The following is a 12,781-nucleotide window of genomic DNA, read 5'->3' on the forward strand; positions in this document are numbered from 1 at the left end:
TGAACTTGTTAGATGGGCTGTGCGATTTATTGCTCATGAGGCCGGGGTGTCTCTGTGTGAATGTGTGAGTGTCTATAGGGGCTGTATATGTGTGTGTGTATGTGTGTGATCCAGCGCTGCTTTCACAGGGTTTGAAATTTATTGCATGTCTGCATTTCTCTGTACACAAGTACATGTGCGCGTCCATGTGAGGGAACAAAGTGTTGAATTTATACCAGCATGTGTAAGTGTGTATGCATGTGTAAATGTACATCGATATAGATGTTATTCATATCGATGTCACATATTACGCCACACGAGTTGAAGTTGTTTTCTGATTTTTAATAAATCTTCAATATGATAAATCTTATCTTCTTTGGCAAGACCATGACCCAAAGTGTCCTGCTTAACTTACATTATGTCTGATCTTGTGTAGTAGATAGCTGTTCACCATCCAAAGTGAGCCTGTCCTCCCAAGAAAAACAACACAATAGTTCGTAATGTCAGTCGCCAAAACAGCCTATAGTTACGTTTGAGTGACAGACGCCATCTAGCGGCCGTAGCAATTATGACCCGAAGAAGTGGCACAGTTCAAATGACGTCTATATGAGGTGACAAATTTCCATATTTGGAAGTGTCGACCTAACCAGCCCTTAACCACACCGTTGTCACATCATAAAACACCATTATTTTTAACGGTGATTTGACAAATGATGATGTCCTGCCGATTACTGCTGATAGAGGCATCATATTAGAAAACACTCCTATGGGTCGTTCTGGAGTGCATGGTCAAACAACCTATGTGGTTATTTAATTTGGAGGACTTGTCCAAAATACAAAATTATTGATTATGTTGAGTTTTGTTTGTCAGTTGTCTGCTGAGATAGGACGATGAGAGTTCCTCCTAGTGTTCTTCAGTGTGCTCACTGATCTGCCCCGTCCACCTGTGTGTGGCGTCAGACACAGCCCTGTCCTCTACTGCAGCCTCCTCTGACATATTGATTGGGTTCCATTTAAAAGCCCTGTTCTCCCACCATTATTTACTCCAATAGTAAATCTTTACAATGCCGTAAAAGACTGTTTTACACACTTGGGTTATACAATCTCCCTACTGCAGCAGCCAGACAAGCGTGTGTCAGGCAACAGGAGGAGAGGAGAGGAGAGGAGTGGAGAGGAGAGGAGAGGAGAGGAGAGGAGAGGAGAGGAGAGGAGAGGAGAGGAGAGGAGAGGAGAGGAGGTGGGCACGGCACCTCATCTCTCCCTAGAGGCAGATGCAGTGCAATGGCACCAGAAAGGGCCTTGGCACTACTTTAAAGGGTGCTCCGAGAGAATGAGCTTGCACTCCCTCAACTTCACTCTCCAGTGTGCTTTGGCACTTCTCCATCCTTTTGTTTTAAGCTTCAGAGTTTTTTTTTGTACTTGGTACTGTAGCATTTAATTTGATAAAAGTGCCAGCTACTGTTATTAGTTTATAGTTCCGCAAAAACACATCTTGCGTAACTGACACGGACCTCAAATCAAAGCATTATCTTACATTGTCCAACTAAAACTGAAGGTGTTTTGTGTAGTTTTAATCATCAGAGTGACGGAAATATTCTAATGATGGTGATTAATTTGAAGGGTGTGCCACAGCTAAGAGATATGGAAATTATAAAGGCTCAACAAACATCAAGCAATTGAACAGTTCAACAATTAGTATCCATTAGGATGTGTTTGCCAAACAGTGAAAAAGTCATGCACAAGCTTTGGCTCATGAATTCTCTGAGGTCACTATGCATCAGTGTAAATCATTCAGCTTGGATATAGCCGATGTCTTTAGAGGACATATGTTCCGCTTGTTCCCACTGCCTCTCTTCATTGCCGACCTCAAGCCCTCAGCCCTGCCCAGGCGCAGTGTTGCTATGGTCCACATGGCCAAGTCACACCAGAGGTAATAATTACTTAATTTAGGAGCAAGGAGGCGGGCCATTCTTGGCGTTTATTGGTGTTGATGCCGAGAAGACTTCAAAAAGCCACTAGGCCCATAATTTATCTCTCTCCACGGACCCTGAGTGTTTCAGGAATAGAGCGAGGAAGACATGGAGAGTAAATGAGTGTGAGAGAGGAAGAGAGAGAGAACGCGTCTGTGTCTGTCTTTCAGTGGGTGTTTAATACTGCTTGGCTGTTGACTTTGGTGTACTTATTCTTTGATGTCAGTAACACGATCATCAAGGATCTTTTCCTCAACCCCCTGCAGTAGTTTTGCACCGGCAGCCGTGCATTCCCCCTCACAAACTCTTCCAAGTTGAACTTGGCTATCCAAATCATCTGCCGCTGGTAGCGCTCACATGGGATATTCAAGCTGAAAGTGTATACTCGAAAAAAGATCATTTGGAATAAACAATAAATAATTCAGCAGGGTGGTTAAATAAGTAATAGTGTGATATCTATTTCTTTGGTGGCGCTATTGCCGTGCTTTATTTATTAATGGGCTTAATAGACACCGTGTCTTGCCATGAAGAGCAAAGTCTAAAAAGTCTATAGAGTCTCTTGAACTGAGTCCTTAAGGGAAAGAGAAAGTTACGGCTTTGTTTATCTTGTCTATCTCTCCATATGCCTTTTTGTCTCTCTCTCTGAAGTGGCGAGACACAGAGCGCAGTCTAGACTTTTTATTTTGTGGGGGAAAGGGTCAAGGAGTGACATGAGCCAGCTGTGGAATCCTGATCATAACGGCTCCCCCAATTCTTCCCCTCCTTCACATCACACACACACACACACACACACACACACACACACACACACACACACACACACACACACACACACACAAGCATATTCCCATCCCCAGGTCTCCTGTAATAGCCATGAGATGCTCCAAAAATACCCTCCCCCACCCCATCCAGAGGAGGATATCCAGCCTTCTCTAGGGAGATAGAATGTCTCTCTCCATATCTGGCAACCATGACCACAAATTAAGTGAGGGCTTCTGTGAAATATTCCTTTTGTGTGGCTCTGGGTTTAAAAGCGCTCAGAAGGATACAGAAACTTCTCAGACAAGAAACAAGCATATGTGTGAACACTTGAACATCAATTCACAATCAAATGATACAACAGCCTCCTCAAGCCCTCTCTAACTAGAGGGCTTATGGTCTCTGAGCCACCCAGCTTTGACTCACAATGTTGGGATAAGAACCTTGGGATGAATCCAGCTCACCATACAGCACAGCTGAGCAGATGTCAGGAAAACTCTTACTGTAGGTGCATCCATGTAGCATTCAGGGTACTAGCAAATATATTCCTCTCCAGAGCACTAACTCTGACTGGTTCAATGTAAATGGTTTTGTAAAACTCTGATTATAAATGAGCTCACTGAGAACTAATTCATTCAAACTTAACCACAAACCACAAAAAGTAATTCTACCATTACCAACTATGTTAATGGGTTCCCCTCTGTAATTATTGGGTTCATAAAGGTGGAATAATGCAACTGGCAGTAAACTAAGGTGGGTGGGCTGATGGACTGTTGTTCAAGTGTTGACACCTTCTAATATGTTGACAAATGTATGCTTCAGTGGCCAGTCAACAACTTGCTAATATACGGCTACAACACGTTCTGCTGCTGAGGAGGACTGAGGCAGCAGAGGCAGTGTGGAGCAGAGTGAAGAGTGTAAGTGTTTTAGCAGATAGGTGGACGAGAACACGCCGTCATCCTGAAACATGGCTGGCTGCAGCCAGAGGCTGTAAATCTAGCAGCACCAGAGTTTCAGCACTGGCTACAGTGTGACCAGGCACCTGCACGTATTCTACACAGTGTAATGTATACTGCAACACTGCAGTGTTTTGTAAAAATACACACTACAGGCTACATACAATTATGCGCATTTCTACCATATTTTACTATTATTCATTCACTCCGAGTTGTAGCGGCAGTTTGGAGTCATTGCACAAAAATATACATGTGTGAGCATGTGCATACTTGCATATGCGTACAGGTACACGAAAACAATCATGGATACACAATACACACATCTGCACACACTCACACATGAAATCCCTCGCCCACTGAGACTGCCCAGGGTGGAGAGAGGATAAAAAAACACAGCCGGGTCTGCCCTCTCTGGCCTGTGGTTGTTGGGAGGAGAGGATGCCTCTTGCCTCCCATTTCCCCTGGTCCACAGGAGGCCCATCTCCACACAGCCACTGACCCATCTGTCCCGCATGGCTAACTGGGCTCCTGTGTATTCACCACTGCAGAGAAACACTGAGGGGAAGGAGGGGTGAGGGGGGCCTACAACATCTGGGAACCATCAAGCCAAAAGAGCCTTAGATCCTGAGATTCCAGTCTCCGACCCCTCTCCTCTCCTCACCTCCCCCCTTGCCTCTACTCAACCCCTCCACCACCACCTTTCCTCTCCATCTGTCTCCCTCCCTCTCTCCTCTCCTCTCCTCCTCCCCCTCCGCTTCCTCGCCTCCCCTCGTCCCGGCTGCCCATCATTTCCATGTCTCTTCGGCAGTGGGCCTAATCCAAACAGATTGTCTAACTGTTTCAAAAACATACTCCCTTTCTCAGCCCCCTCTGCTCCCCCTCTCTGTCCTGTGTTCATCCCGGGGAACAGACACTCTCTTTCATAGTGGAGGAGGTGCCGGTGTCAGTCTGGCCTGGGTTAGCAGGTTACTGCTGCACAGAACCGAATGAGCTAGCCAGGCCCTAAAGCACTTTGGCAGATCCCCGTTTAATACTCAATCCTGACATATTACACGCCATCCAACCCTCTCCTCTCCTTCTCTCCACACCTCCCCACAAGGTCTGTATAGGAATGGCCACAGCTGGTCACATAGGCACACTGTGTGTGTGGTTCAAAGCCCATTGTCTCAGCCATATTGTCCAGCTAGCTAGGCCAGTGCTGGGCCAGGGAGAGCCTTTTCGGGGAGAGCCCCGGTAGGGGGCTCCGGAGCTAGGAGGTATCCCAGGAGACCACCCAGCCTCCCACTGGGTAGCCTGCCTACATCAGAGGCCCCCCCACCACTGCCTGCTGAACTCTTGCATATTGTGTTTTGTTTAGAAGGAAGCTCTGTCCTTATTTACCATAATTGAATTAAAAGGATTAACATGGTTCCAGTGTTGCTCACATCTGTATTCTCTATGATTCCACCCCTTTCTCTGTGTCTTGGATTCTTGAGGGAGGGGGACTGGGGATTTGGAGCTTTTTAGAATTTTTTTTTTTCCTGTGAGATAAATGCAAGATTTTACATAATTAAAGTCCATTTTACAATGTGCAAAAAAAGCTAAATACTATAAAAAGTCATCGGATTGTATTCTGTTTAATCTGAGTGTTCAAACTGATTCCTATTGAACTATAATACGAAAACTGTGCTCTCTATTTTGAGATTTTAAACCAAATGACGTATAAGGTGATGCTGTAAAAATCCAGTGGAACTGGTATTCTCTGTGTTGATTTTAGCTCATTCGTGAAGCTGCTGTCCCAATTGGATTGTGACTGAGGGTCAGAAGAGCGGTGACCTGCAGATCAGAGGCTGGATTAATTGTTGACACTTTCCCAGTCCAAACAGAACCCTCACTACCCCCATCAAACACACACACACACACACACACACACACACACACACACACACACACACACACACACACTCACACATATACACACACACCCTCCCAACTACATTGAGGTCCTGACAGACACTTTGATTTATGTCTAGCCACCAACAAAAAAAGAGAACAAAATCAATTGGCTATTACCGCACTTAGCACTGGGCTGTCACCACCTGGGAGTAGGGTGTTGAAAATAAAAGACAGAGTCCATACAACACTTCCATACCACTCCATATACTCATTCCCACTGGGAAGACACAGATCAGTGCTCAATCTCCATATACACAGCTAGTCTCCAAACTGAGTGTCTGTAACACTTGTGCTCAGGGGCAGCGGTAGCCCAGAGGTCAGAGAAGCTGGCTTGTGACTGACGTGTCGATGGTTGGAATTGCCAGACTGGCTGGAAAACTGTGGGTGGAGAAAGCAACAGCCACTGCCACAACACCCCTGAGCAAGGCTCTGACTTCCATCTGGCCAACAGAAGAGTACTGTGGCTGTGCTTGTCCGCTCACTGGTGTGAATGTTTGTGACTGTATGAATATGAAGCATGGTGTTGATGGAACAGATCAGACATTCAACATGTATAATAACAGACAAAACCTGATTTTCTACTGATTGCTGGCTGAATAAACTCAGTGATGTTGCAGCACTCTGATATAATCTCCCTGCACACTCTGACCCAACCCACCTCATCTGTTACACTGACGTGACATCCAGTTTCTTTTCTATTTCTCTCACTCTGTCTCTTTTTGATCTGATTGTTTGAGATCATATATACACACAATGTCAAGGGCACCAACTGCTGCTCTTTTTCACATCTGTCCTATTTCCTGACATACAGTATACAATACAGTCAGCTATGTTAAGTTGAGCTGAAGCACCCTGCCATTGTACCCCTTCACCGTCCCCTGACCCCTCTGTCCTACACTCAGAATCGTCCTGCTGTATTTAGGTTTTTTTTATTGCAAATGGAAGCTATTCCAGGCATGCATCATGCAAGCAATAGAGGGATATTGTTATGGTCAAACTTCAGGGGGTGGGGTGTAGGGAGGTAGGGTGTTGCTGCATGGAAAAGGGCAAATATGTATGATTTAAGAACCCATGACGCTACAGGACAGAGACAGAGATGTTTTCAGGCTGTGAAGCAACTCAGATACAGTGGGGGACTGTAGGAAACAGAGAACAAGAGTAGAAACAGAGAAAACAGAAAAAGTAGAAAGGTAAAATGCCACACTACAACACCTTTTCTCTTTCCCCTTATAGGGGTGTGCCAAATGGAGTGCAGTTGTCAGTGGTAAAATGGGCCACATTGCATCACCCCCCGCCCCCTTCTCCATGTCATCTTGTCCCTCGCCTGCACAGGAACCATGTCTGACCCAACAACTGTGTGTCTGCCAACTGGAATGCAGGCCAGGGTCAGTGGCGGGGGCCTCATGGCCTCCTAGGGACTATTCTGAGAGCAGGAGCTCATCTCTGTTCTAACCTTATACTGGCGTCTTGTGACTGTGGTTAAAAATGGCCTTATGTGCTCACTGACTCTAAAACACAATCACACTCTCTCTCTCTCTCTCCCTCTCTCATGCACACACACACAAGGCCTCGCTGGGGAGTTGTAAAGTGGAAACTAGGGGATGTGAGACCGCAGAATAAAGCTCATGTGGTCCTGTGTTCTCTGAGTTAAGCTTATTTTACATTTCTGCAGTGTTAGTCACAGTCATCATGCTAATCAAACATCCACTGAGTACCAGGCAAAATGATCATTTGCGGAAAAAGTTGTATGTAAATTACATGCTTGTACAATCAAGCTCAGTCAGCATATGTTAAATGGAGTTAAGATAGTAATGCATTAGATACATGTGCACACACCCACACTTGTGCAAGCGTGTACACTATCACAGCCTTAAAAAAATCATGTTCATCATGTAGTACAGTTAAGCGCAAAAACCTTCAAATCATCTTTGTATCCATCTGCTGTTGCAAGTTCCAACCCGCTGACCATACACTGTAATCACTGTGTATTTAGCGTTATCTTTAGAGAGCTGGCCCGCGTGAGTCCTCTTTACGACACTGTAAACTTTAACTGCCTGGGTCTTAGTGCTTTAACTCCAGTCCAGCCACCCGAGGGAACCAGGGAGCTTACGGAGAGAGCTTATGGGATTGAATGGGAGAAAGCCACTGTTGTCCATCTCAGCAGCAGCAGCAGCAGCAGCAGCAGCAGCATGACAGCCCACAGCCAGCTGTTGTGCCACTGCCATACAGTCATTAAGATACAGTATTTTTTTTGTCAGCCAGGCATAATCAGTAATTCCAAAACTGTCTAAATGCGATAAGGTATTTGTTTTGCACATATTTGAGTGCAAGATTAATTTGGAGACAAACAATGGGATGGCCATGTGTTGCAGCATGGTCTAAACAAACACACATGTTCTACTGTATCTAAACAGTCCTACAGACATCAACCCCACCTACCTTATAGACATGTTCAAATTCCCACTAACCATAATTTGTCATTTCTATTAGACTCACTTTTTTGAAAGATATGGATAAACCGATGCCCAGCTCCCTAGAATGATAGCTTAGTGTCTCTCCACAGTTCTCTTTTATCTCCAACTCTGCATGTGATGGAGAGGCTTCTTGCTGTTAAATCATCTATTTCATGAGTTGTTGGCACTCTGAGGGAAGAAAAAAAAAACGTCAAGGAGGCTATTAAAGCCTGGCTGTGTTAATGCAGCCACCCATTAAAAAATCCCCACAGAGCTGAGGAAAGTGGACTCATACACTTTAAGTATCTCAACACATACCATCAGGCTTGCACTCACAGATAAATATGCAACCGCACACAAAAACATGCAATCACAGACACAAAGAGAAAGTATATATGTTGCTGTATAGGCACATGATATCACAGACATCCACTGCATCCTGATATACACTTAAAACAATACACAAAATTGTTAAAAAATTGAAATATTTCCTTATAAACACATGATGCATACTAGTCATTCATGGTTGGGCGTAAACAAAATCCAGAACAATGATACAGTACACATGCACACAAGTTGTGCAACACATACCCACACAGACACCTGTTGTGACACTCAGATTACCATAGCCCCAAGATAGTCGGCCATCGCTCGCTCACGTGAGCTCCAGGGAGTTCAGACAGAGCTGCCTTCTGGTGCAATACAAACAGGACTTTTATAGGCATGTTTACAAGCACGTCGTCGTAGTCCCCCGATTTGGGACAGGCTGGGCTGAGCTAGGCTGAGCCGAGCTGGGTGGGTGGGTGGGGGGCAGGCAAGGATTGATGTCAGGCAGGAGAATACAACACTGTCTGGGCGTCTGGGTCATATACCATGGCCTCTGCTCTCTCTGGTTTCAGCTCAGGTTGCTGTTTCATGTGGGCTCTCCTAGAGGGGGACACTAACTGTCAACATAGCTCCTCTGTGAATGGCATAGGTCAGTGCACACATGTGGTTGTAGGGGTCTAGTTGGTGCTCACAATGGATCATGCAGAGAAAGCACCCCACTGTGAAAATGAACCCTATAAATAAGAGCTAAACATGCTGCTCCACAAAAATTGGATCCTAGTCAAGCACGGTTATATTGCTTGGATCAATGCATTGATGTTACAATCACATCAAGGTTTACATTTAAGTACAGGATGAACTTTTAGCCAAGGCAGGGCTGCTTTCTAAGCTTCTATATTGTGTAGTATTACCAGAGCTGTGCTAAAGGCCAGATGAGGCCCTGACCCTGTGGGCGAAGGAATCATTATGGGCTCATGAAGGGCCCTGCGCCAAGCCTCCACTCAATAAGCTTGGATCCACATGGAGCCAATGCAGCTGATTAATTAGTCAAGCAATCAATGGGCTGCGCCTTCTATCCACTGATTTCCTCTAGTATTTTGCCCAGGTACTGTAGCAATTACTAGACATGCACAAACACATACACAAATGCATATTTTATTCAAGAAAGCATACATGCAGACACACAAATGCACACATAAACCATCACACAGTTTCCCTCCTTTACACTTGCATAAACTTGGCTACAAAATGATAATCAGATACAAAAACAAAGAAAAACACTTTGAATTGGGGATAAGAGGCAGCGAAGGGAAGAAAAAAAAGCTGTGGGAATAAGTAAGAAAGTTCTCACCTTCAAAGCGGTGAGAGCAGGCTGGCTGTCAGTCAGGAGAGGGAGGTGCCATTTGAAGGATCAGTCATCCTTGACAGTGCTGTCATGGAGAGCCTTAATTAGCCAGGATTACTTCCTCACTTAATGAAGCATGCGCTTCTTCGTCTCGGCCCGAATACCACTCTTCCCTCTCCCTATTTTCCCTCCCTCAGGTTTTCTCCTCCGTCTATCTCTCTCACTCATTCTCTGTAGCTCTTTCCTTTCTGTGTGCTTCTCTCCAGGCACGCTGCTCAAATCGCTCTTCATATTGTAGACTTCTCGCATCCCCTATCATAGACGGTCTGTCACTTCTACTAACCCAAGTGGGTGTGTGTTCACTCCCCCCTCAACTCTCTTTTTTCTTTGTGCACCCTCAGTTCCTCCTCAATCGCAGCTTACACTTCTGCAGTTTTACACAACCTGTGCTCAAGCACTGGGCTTGGACAAGACATGCTGGTGTGTTGGTTCCTGTTTGATTGGCAGACCAACATACAGTCTGACTAACAATCTTTGTGAATAAAATAATTGTTCGGTCCTTCTGAAGCCACATTGCAATGATGCCCCGCATGAGAGTGGAGTTTGGAGATAATTATAGATGATTGTTAGTCTATGATTTTTCTGCAGATTAAGGTACTGTCAGCATCATTGGTGGTAATTTATCTTATGTATTCCTTCTCTATCTATTCCTTATATTGTCATTTTCACTGTATTCTCACTAATAAAGCAAAAATGCGCTAACATATTTAAAAATCATATAAACAATAAATCATATAAAGTATTTTAAACCTGTTGAAGGATTGCAGCAGAAGATGGAAGTTGAGTAAGACAGTGCGAATGGGGTGGTAAGGGAGTGGAGAGTGGTGATAGAGAGGGCTGACTAATAAAGTAGTGAGAAGATGGGCAGTATGAAGAGAGGAGAACGAGGAGGAGGAAAGAAGTGAAGGAGAGGTATAGGCTCGGAGGAGCAAGGAGAGCAATTTGCCGCCACAGCGCACACAATGTCCCCTCCATGCCTGTGGGCCATGTGAAGACTGCTCCTTCAATTACACTTCACACAGGCCAGGGAGAAAGAGATAGACAGAGAGAGACAGACAGACAGAGAACGTAAGAGATGGAGGGAGAGACAGAGACAGATAGATAGAGGCACAGAGATCTCAAAGATGTAGACACTAGGCCAGGGGTACAGCACTAAAAGAAAAAAATAATTGATCAGACAGTAAGTTCATGGGTTCAGACAGTATTTATACACTGTTCTATGTTTGTTAATAAGCTGGAAGTGATGATCAAAATATAGAAATATCTAGAAACCAATTACTGTTTTAAGTCTTAAGGTAGATTGAACTCACAGGAAAAACATCTGCCATATTTAAAAATGTCTATAATGACCTATGTGTTCATGTGAACCTGACAAAGACTTCTAGTGATTCATGTGAATTATGACTGTTGTCTGGAAGGGAGCCAACTCCCAGCTTGGTCAGGACCCCTTGGCGTCACTTTTTAATGCACTGGCTACCCCTTTAGCGTCATTTTTAAACATGCAGTATCACAGCAGTCATTGTTAAAAAATAATTGTGTTTTATGGCGTGACAATGCTGCGGTGAAGGTCTGGTTAAGTTTAGGCACAAAAACCACTTTGTTAGTGTTAGGGAAAGATCATGATTTGGGTTAAAAACTGTCCGGTTTGTCACCTTTTTGTCACCTTATATAGACGTCATTGGTCTCATGGCGTCTATTTCAGACCTTGTGGGAGTTCTATAGAAGTCTATCGGACCACCATGCACATTGAAAAATGACACTAAAGCGGTACCTAGTGCGTTAAAAAGTGACGCCAAGGAGTCCTGACCAAGCTTCGGTATGTGACGAGTTGTGAGAACAGGATGAGGGAGCGCAGGCAGAAGTGATGTGATGTTTCAATCCTGTCTCCTAGAAATTGCAGTTACATACCACTCATTTACAACAACAAATCCATTTTGGGAGAGATGTAATGCTGCCAGAATTACATTTTTCATCAATATAATTAGGAAGCATTTTTTAAATGAATGCATCTGCTAAGTCGCAAAATGTTGAGGTTAAGGTTCGGGAAAGATTATCATCTCAGTTAAATATTAAACAAGTCAAAAGTGACTTCTGGTATGGAACATGACGTGTTTATTTTATGAATATTTAATGGAAATCATCATATTTCTTTAACCTTTACCAAAGTGCTTTTGTTGCGTAAACCTAACCACATTACCATAACCATAACCACACAGGCTCTGGGCTTTGTAAATCCACCTCCTCCCAACAAGCTCTGAGTGGTATAAAAAAAAAAAACGTGGTTCATTGGAAAAAAAAACATTGCCACAGAACATTATCCATTCAAATGATTACGTTTCCCTCCAAACATTTTTCAAAATGTATTAGTAATATATAAATGTAATTTCTGGGAGACTGTTGGACATTTTTATACAGCCACAAAACATTTCGGGAAGGAGGTTGGGGTGGATGAATAGCTCAAAAGCATGTGACTTTTTTTGTTTCCCATTTCCTACCAAGGTATTTATTCTTGTAACCATGACCATTATGATTTTTTAACCTTAACCATGTACTTTTTGTGCCTACACCAAACCAAAACTTTAACCGTAGTGGTGAAAGATCATAAAACAGTCATATTGTGTGTAACGGTTTTGGAAGTCATTGACAAAAGATGTCCTACTGACGGGGTCATCAGGTCAGAGGATGCTCATATTTGTCATCTTGGAAGGCAATTCTAAACATCTTATGTAGTCTGACAAAAAATTCTTTAACCAGCCAGCATCTCAACCAAGATGAATCCACTGGCCAAATAGTGGCACAATCTACAGTCCTGTAATTCCTGTACTTGAAACAAAATCTGGACTTCTCTACACAAATATATTCTACTTTATTGCACTGATGAAAACTTGGCCACCCATGGTCCAAAATGCTTCCACAGCATCACCCACATGAGAGTCAAAAGGCTGGAGGTGAGTAAGTTATTTAGTCCACATTGGAGAGGACAACAGGCACAGACGG

The sequence above is a fragment of the Thunnus maccoyii genome, chromosome 9 (genome assembly GCF_910596095.1).
Source record: "Thunnus maccoyii chromosome 9, fThuMac1.1, whole genome shotgun sequence".
NCBI lineage: Eukaryota > Metazoa > Chordata > Actinopteri > Scombriformes > Scombridae > Thunnus > Thunnus maccoyii.